Source organism: Halichoerus grypus, chromosome 15 (genome assembly GCF_964656455.1).
Source record: "Halichoerus grypus chromosome 15, mHalGry1.hap1.1, whole genome shotgun sequence".
NCBI classification, from domain to species: Eukaryota; Metazoa; Chordata; class Mammalia; order Carnivora; family Phocidae; genus Halichoerus; species Halichoerus grypus.
The window spans coordinates 24,224,358-24,233,029 of NC_135726.1; the positions used below are offsets into that span (position 1 = coordinate 24,224,358).

General features: G+C 37.6%; 1 pseudogene across 1 annotated transcript in view; it reads right to left on the reverse strand.

Moving 5' to 3' along the window:
• LOC118530257 (small ribosomal subunit protein uS19 pseudogene) overlaps nucleotides 1–7,776 on the reverse strand; it is a 266,142-nt pseudogene extending 258,366 nt beyond the window's left edge. The window contains exon 1 of the transcript XR_013444140.1: nucleotides 7,658–7,776. The product of XR_013444140.1 is annotated as a small ribosomal subunit protein uS19 pseudogene (transcript). The remainder of the gene's footprint in view (nucleotides 1–7,657) is intronic.
• Nucleotides 7,777–8,672: the final 896 nt, after the last annotated feature.

An 8,672-nucleotide genomic window follows, 5' to 3' on the forward strand; every position in this document is an offset into this window, starting at 1 on the left:
CAAAAAGAATATCATAACAATTTTGTGTTTACTCTAAATACGCTAGATAAGCCGTTAGCATTAATGCAGCTGAGATTTTATTATTTTTCTTCCCAGAAAGAATGGAAATGAGTTTACTTAATATGAAATGATGGTTTCATATAACTGTTAGGATTAGGCAATGTTGAAAATAAGAAATCTTAATAGAAAAAAATGCTAGATTTTTATTCAGTGGAAATATGTGGACTTCAATAGTAAGGTTGGAGCAGCTGGTCTGATCTAGTCTTTTGCAGTAATTAATTGATAGAATGCTACATTCTGTCATCATCCTCTCCAGACCCCACTCAAGTTTGTAACGTTCATAGTCTCTGTGCCTTCTGGAATCTCATACAGAGTCTTTCTGTAATTAAACTTGTTTAGCCTTTTCACTGGAGAACCTTAAAGCATATTATGTGTAATTTGACTGCAAATGTCGACTTACAGAACCACTCGATAAGGAGAAACCTGGCATAGGCTAACACACATCAAAAAATAATTCTTATTTATTCCTTGATAAAGAGTAAAAAGAATTGCTTGATTTTTAAGTGATTCGTGGACTTTGAAATCAGAAACACCTAGGTTTGAATCCTTGATCCACCCTTGTACTGTGGGACCTGAGATGCTTCTCTTTTTCTGGAGAATAGGGATAGCAAGGTCTCTCTTACTGTGTGGTTGGACATCTGTTGAAATCTTTTCAATTCCAAAGGCCAAGACCCTTTCATTATGTCACACTCCTTGAAATTAAAATGTATAATGATGCATAATAGCATTTTCCAAAGTGACAGAAAAAAAAAAAAAAACAACAGTCTGGCAATTCTACCTTCTTGTCTTTTTGAGGTACAGGATACCTGCAGCCGACAGTCTTAATGAAGCCGGGATGGGATGTGGAAGAAAATGAGGTTACTAAATATCTTATGTTTCAATGTTGCCATTGAGCTATGGTATAAAACATTTTAACTTGAATATAGCCCTTTGGAAAAGTATTCACTAAGATAAACCCTCCCCCTTTTTAATTGAAAACTACTGTTTTCCTTTTGCTCTCTAGATAGTGACATCAGCCATCTCCTCTCCAATTGTTGGTTCTTAGGAGCTTTCTTCCATATGTATTTTTGGGAACATATATTTTCATTGCTTTGGGGTAAAGACCTTAGCGTAAAGGGCTGGGTCATAGGGTAGATATCTGTTTAACTTTATGATAAACTTCCTACCAGTTTGAAGGAAAGAGAGCCACCCTTTTCTGAGTGCTTACTACGGGTCGGACACTAGGCTATGCGCTTGACATTGATTATCTCATCCGATCTTCTTTGAACACTGTGAGCTAGGTTCTGTTTTTATCCTTGGTCTACACAGTGTAGAGGGGTCAAGAAATATGACCCAAATTACTGTTAGTAAGTTGCTATAGGTATTTGAAGCCCACACATCTTGCATAGACATCAGGATGGGCTAGGGGAAAACAAACAAACAAACCAGATCTAATTTTTGCCCCACACATGCTCATGAAGTTCAAGAGTTTCATTAAGGACCAGTGATACAGCCTAAGTTATGCTTAGTAAAATAACTTTGTGGATCCGGAAAAGGGTGATTTTTATATTTCTAGAGAAACATTTTCATTTCTTCGGAGTTACCCTTGACCAGTGACGTGCTAAAGCCAAAGGAAGCGGATGCCGTAGCATTATTTTATTCTGGATTCGGTGGAGGCCATTTGTCAGTCTCCCCTCTGCTATTTTGCGCAGCCCAGCACGCCTCACCGCTACCCTACAATTAACCTATCTGAATTAGGCTTCCAATTACTATCTAAGGAAGCTGGCAGTGCCCTTTGGGTATTCTCCATCAGGGGCTGAGTTAAGCATACATTTACATGTAAATGGTCTCCTTTTCTCCTTCTTCTTAGCTTGCTAATGAAATATTCTGCAGCGCTGTGCCTGCTGTGCTTCACACACAGTTTGAATAAAAAAAAAAAAAAATGCTTGCAATGAAAAGGAAAATTAAAGCAAAACTATACATAAAAAAGAGCCCTTGGATAGCCCTTTACCATTTGCTTTCCATTTAGTCCATGATTCAGTGCATATCTGAAGACCGACCCAGTGCCAGAGGCTGGGCTAGGCACTGGAGAAATACCACTGATCAGGAACATGAGACCTGCCCTCAGGGAGCTTATCGCTGGATCCTGAGGGAGTCAGTCATTGACTTAACATGCACGCCGATAATTTTGTTGACTTTTGAACTGTGGTGACTACAGGGAAAGGTAAACACAGGGAGCTGTAAGAGCAGTTGACAGGGAAATGTGACCTGGTCTGAAGGGCTGGAGACCACTGGAGAAAACTGCAAGGCAGGTAATTGCTTAAAGCTGTCAGAATACTACTGCTAATCCACGTTAGCTGTTACTGAGTGCTCACTAAGTGCCAGGTACCGTGCTGACCACATTACAGGTGGTATCTCCACGGATTCCTGAGGTCAGTCTTGTTATTTTCATCACCTCACAGATGGGGGGCTATGGCGCCAGGATTCAAACCCAGGCTGCTGAATCCGAATTGTATGCATCCAACCACCAAATAACCACACAGCTCTGGTTGCTGTTCCTTTTGCTTTTTTAAAATTACTTCTTTCTGTAAAGTATATTTTTCCTCTGATTTCGGTTGGCCTAATTACTATTTCATTAAAACACTTAATTTGTCCCTTGATCCAAGCCTACGTTAAAATATTTCCGATGTGCATGCACGACTTGTTACTTTATAAATAAGCAAAGGTGACTTTTGTTTTCATCTGTCAGCCATTAATATGCACCAGGTACTGTAGGAAGTGTTTTCTCCCAGCACTTCTTTGGACATCTTTAACATCCCTGTCCCATAGGAGAGAAATTTAGGTAAAGAGAAGTTTAGTGGCTTGCCTGCTGTCCCGTGGGTAGAAAGCCCGGAGGAGCTGGGAAGGGAAGATCCGCTCATGCTGCTGCAAACACTGGGCGGCCTCTCTGATTTCTTATCTGTGGTTGACTGGCCTCAAAAGAAGGCTGCATAGATACTAGGAAACATTTCTACTTCTTGGGTATCCCCAACAATGACCAGCACAGTCTCATGCTTACGTGATGAAATAAACAAGTGCTGATTAAATGAATGAAATGATCCAAGAAACCCTTCCAGTTTCTTTGCCTTAGTCATCAATTCACACACCCGATATTCTGATGATTAATTTTTTCCCGGTTATTTTGATACCGGAAACATGTTGTCCTGAGTGCCTGAAAAAAGAAATACTTGGTTGGCTTGGTTGAAGCACCGTAAATGTCCATAATTACTTTCATATCCAGTTCAGCCTCCCGAGAATCTGGATGGGGTGATTTCCAGACACCTGATAGGAAGGTCATTGTGCTCCTGCCATTTATTTTTTTCCTTGACATTTTCCAAAAACTCTCTTTATTTTCTCTTCATACTTCACATTTCTCTCTCCCTGGGACTTACTCACATTTTCCTACTCATTCTTTCCTGGGAGAACCTTTTGATCTCCAGGAATTGTAAGGTAACACAGTATGACATGATGGCTCCTATTTCAAATACTCAGAGCCACTGTCCCCACAAATCCCCTGCCACCTGTCAGACCGCACACCCTGATGCTGGATGCAGACCACAGATCTCTAGCAGCTCATGCTGCCATCTCTCTAGAAGCGATCTGCTCTCACATACAGTCCCCGGGGAGGTTTTAAAAAAAATGCAGATAGCACTGCCGGTGTTTTGGTATTCTGCCTTTAGTTCCTCACGCGCCCTCTCTGTTCTTCTACAAAGTGTAATTTCAATTCCACAGACTTCTCTTAAGTGCTCTCTTTTGCTTGGCCTCACATCATATCACCATCTAATCTGGCCCAGAGATTTTTCATTAGGTTTCATTACGGGACGTTACAGTTTTCATTGCATTGCTGTGCTCTCCACAGAGACTTCTCACTGACACTATTTCGAGAAATTAAGTGATTTGAAGGGCAGCAATAGCAGCATCTGGTACTGTCAGGTTTTTAAGCCAAATAAAATGGAAGAGATCATGTTTGGAATGCTGGGTGTGCCAGACAAGATCCAAAGACACTTCGTTAAAATAATTGCAATGATAATGATCATATTAAACAAGAGCAAAAACCACGTGCTTCAAAAAAAAAAAAATCCGTTTGTGCATTCATTCCTTCAACATATATTTTGCTGTGTACCTGCTATGTTCCAGGCCCCGATAGCAAGGCAAAACAAATCGTTTAGGTACTTTTATTGTCAGATACACAACAGTGATCGGGATATTTGATGATATTTGCCTTATTTGAATATCAAAAGTTTATATAAGGGTAAACATTGATGTCTCTGGAGTGGCCCATGCATAACTTCAACAGAAGTTTGGTAACGGGGTCCCTTAGCGGACTCCAGCTATTCGCGGTGCCTCCATTAGGAGAAGTCTCAGAATATTTTCATATACAAAGACCACGGATTCGATTCCAAAAGTAGTGCTGACTAATGTTAGATGGACCCAAGTTTTTTCTGAGTAAATAAGTGATATCATCTACCATTTGTCAAGCAAAACTACCTAAGTATTCCACCCTTTCCCCCTTAATTTCTTTTTCTCAGCAGCTATGGACTCATGCTTTCTCTGTCTCTGTCTCTCTATCTCTCTATCTCTCTGTCCCTCTCTGCGTCTCTCTGTCTCTCTCTCTGCAGACAGTCTCCCCATTCAGCACAAGGCATCTCTCCTATACCCCAACGTCCTTGGAAAGCAGAGAAGGGGCTCTCCTGGTAGTGGATATTGTTTTACATTCTTAGTGTTTGTTCCCCATACTTCTTTTCGTCACCTCCATTTTTAAAAACAAATAAAATTTTATCAGTATACCCACAGAACCCTAAGAGTAACTTTTCTTAAAGGCGGCAGCAGGATTTAAAAAAAAAATCATTGTAAAATATAGTAAGTTGGAAACCTCCGGTGCCCATTTATGCAAATTTAGTTATTATTCACTAGTGAGACGATCACTGTGGGAACATGATTTAGTGCTTACAGTCAAAAATGTAAGTGGATTTCTCTACAAATGCTTTCCTGAAAAATGACAAGTTGATACTTTTGTTAATAAAGTATCAACCCAAGAACTGAGCACTGATTGCAAAAATACATTTTTGTAAACTCCAGCGCATGGCAATACCTGTTTTCCATTCACTTCAAAAGTAACAGCCCAAATTTTCCATTTGGTCTAAAGTAATCTTTACAATTTCTGAAATTGTGCAAAAACTATAACACATTCAACTGCTAAGTGAACTTGTACTAAATTGAACACTGTAATCTAATACAACAAAGATATTTTTATTTCCCTAAAGACATGCCTTTCTCATTTCCTTAGACATGTTTGGGATTTAACAAACTTCTGGTGTGAATAGAAACAAGATGGTTTCATTGTACTGTAAAGTTAAAAAAAAAAAAAACTGTAAATAACTCTAACCAAGCTGTGTGGTATTTTTTTTTTTTTTCACAGCTGGAATACTAGTTTTTATTACAGCTCAACTGGCATTGCAAATTAAAATTCATCTCTGTTTGTTAAACTGCTACTTAAAATGGCTTCCGCCAACTGTTACAGTTGGATATTATGTTGTCATTTATGCATTTAGTGGGAATGGTTCAATAGCATGAATATTTAAAAACAAGTACACAGAAAGTACTTCCTTCCCCCACCCCACATTGGTTTTCAATAGTTTACTAACTGAATTATGTTTCGAGTTTTGGGTCAAACTTGGCTTAATTTCCACTGGTGATAAGGCAGCTCTCAGCTGAATTAATTAAATAGTCTTTATAGGTACATTATAGCTGTAGCTCCTGATTAGCGCCAAACAACTCTGATTTGTTACTACTTCTCTGTTACATTACCCTGCAGACTTGCCACTTGCAGAAACCAAAGGGTTTCCAGTGACAATTCAACGACCTTCACACAAATGACACATTGTTAACCACAACAAAAAAGCACCCTTTTGCTTTGTGCATTTCACATTTATTTTTATTGGGCACAAAGGCCTGCAAGCCATCTTGAATGAATTACATATCTATCGTTTGAATGTTCACTATTCTAGGTAATGTGTGTTTACAACTACCTTTATTGTATGTATTAATGAAATAAAACAAAGAACAGCACTCAGTGTCATGATATATCTTCACAGGAAATCAGCCTATTAGTTCTCCCTTTAATACTAATAGTCCTCATTACCTTCTTTGGGAAACATTTACTGACACTCCAGACAAAGTAAATCATGCTCTTTTATGAGTAACTCTGTATCTCCTGAATCATTCTGTTGTCTTTCTTACTAGAATGTTGTTTTTTTTAAACTTTTTGTTTATATGTCTATCACAGAGGTAAGATCATAGAATGTATCCTGCCCTTTGCTATATATGGGAAGGCTCAGCAATTTCCCTTTCTCAGTAGGTCCCCTTGCTACTAAAATACCAAAGTAAGACTCTAATGGCTTGTCTGAACCATATGGAAAAATGGTAAAAATGCCACTGAATTATTCTATCTAAAACTCTCTGTTCATACCTGATCTTGAAGTCATGATTCAAGTTTGTTTATTTTATCATCTTTCCCATTTAAACAGCCTCTCTTTTCCTGAGAAAACAGAACTCCATAGATGATTCTTTATTTAAAAGTAAATGTAACTTCATGTTCATTTTTTTCTTGTGATTTTCATACATTAGATTGAAAGGAAAAGAAAATGACAGCTTATTATAAGCCTTAAATTGAGAAGAGGGACTTAGGTTCAAAGACATAAGGTCATAATTTTACTTCAGAAAATAAGAAATGTGGTTACAATTAACCATTATTTTTTGCAGCATCATCAAAATTGCAATTCATCTACTATTTTATAGAACAAAGAAACCCTGCCTCATTATGTAGATTGTTTCTTAAAGGATCAGATTCTTCATAAGCATTTAACACTGAGAAGGGTACAATACATGTCTAATTTATAATCCATTCGTTTTCAAGTGTTTTATCCTAGGATACACCATAAAAGGTGGCAAGAAAGGAGGAGAAAGCTTTGTGATAGTTTTATAGCCACCAGTAAGAAAAATGTTAAACTTTTCTTCTTTAATATCTTGCTAGGACAACACTTTTTACCCAGCATTTATCCTCTTAGCTACCTTAATCATATCATACATTGTGAATTCCAAGAAAAATGTGTATTCGATATCCTTAATAAAATGTCATCTGCCTGGCAACTAACTTGTGACTTACCACTCAGACCTTGAATAATTTCATGCATTCTAACTTATCATACTGCTGAATATTAGGGTAACGGAGGAACACCAAAGTTGTATGACAAACAGTGAAGTCTACAAGAAAAGAGCAGCAATAAAGTATTTTTGATGACTCTGAAACCATATTTGATAGATCCAAGAAGTGAACTTTAAGTTAATTTGTTAAGTAATGCTTATATTCCTTATATAATATCTTTTTTTATGAAGAACACTTATGTCCTATTAAGTAGAAAAGGACAGTTAGCACTAATTGTATTTTATTTTTTTAAAAGACTAACACATTCCTTAAGCCTTGAACAAATGAATTTTTCAGCATTAGTATTTCTCTACTGGTAGTAAATATTTTCCCAACCATCATATTTCATCAAATTAAAAAAAAATTTTGGCTTACCAACTGGGAAATAGTGTGTCCAATTTGGAGGGTTTTTCTTCTTCCTCTTTTTTAAAGAAGGCTAGAAAGCATTCTGAGGAGTTAGCTGCAACTTTGTAACTTCATAAAGTCAGATAATCATGTCATATCTGAAAGTTAAAAATAAAGATGGTTCTGTAGTTGGGACAAAAGGAAAATTATTGCTTTATTAAGGAATATAATAAGTGTAGTTGGAATCCTAGGTGGGATTTTTATATGATTATCTTTAGGGTATATTAGATAAGCATCTTCAAGTCTGTCCTTTGAAGTATCTTCTCTAATCTCAGTATGAATTCCTAACAAGATTTTCACATCATTTTTTTTAATGCTATCGAAAAAAAGTGTGTGTCTACTAGAGAAGATAGTCTCACACACACACACACACACACACACACACTCACACACACTCACACACACTCACAAGTCTTTCTTGTGAAAATTGTAAAGTATGATGCCAAAATGGCACAATTCTAGACATGCCACAGTGGTTGCGTATGGGGTTAAGGGCATTAAGCACTTATGCCACCTCAAAATATGCCACCCCAAAATATGTCCTTTTGCCATAAGCATTATTTTGAGCTGAAGGAAACCCAGAAGAAGCAGATACAAGAATAGCTCTCTGCCCTCCCTCATGTGCCTAAAAGCTGAACATAAATTTAAAAAGGTGTGTCCCTCTCCTTCTTACCAGGAAGGACAAAAGTTAGTCATTCAAGACTAATTTTAGACCTTTATCAGCTGGGAGACAGCACCAGAAAAATCTGCATAATAGACTTTACTGATCAGCTTTTCTTTACCATTAGTTCCCATATATTTGCCTCCTCACAATTTGCCACTCAGGAAACTTAAAATCCTTTTCCTTTGTCTTGCCACTTCTCTAAAAATGTGTTGTTCCTTTGCTAAGATGCTGTATAAGCCCAAATTCTAACCAATCCTCTGTTGCTCATCCCTGAGTGCTCCCATGTATAAGCTTGATACACATGCTAATAAACCTCTCTTG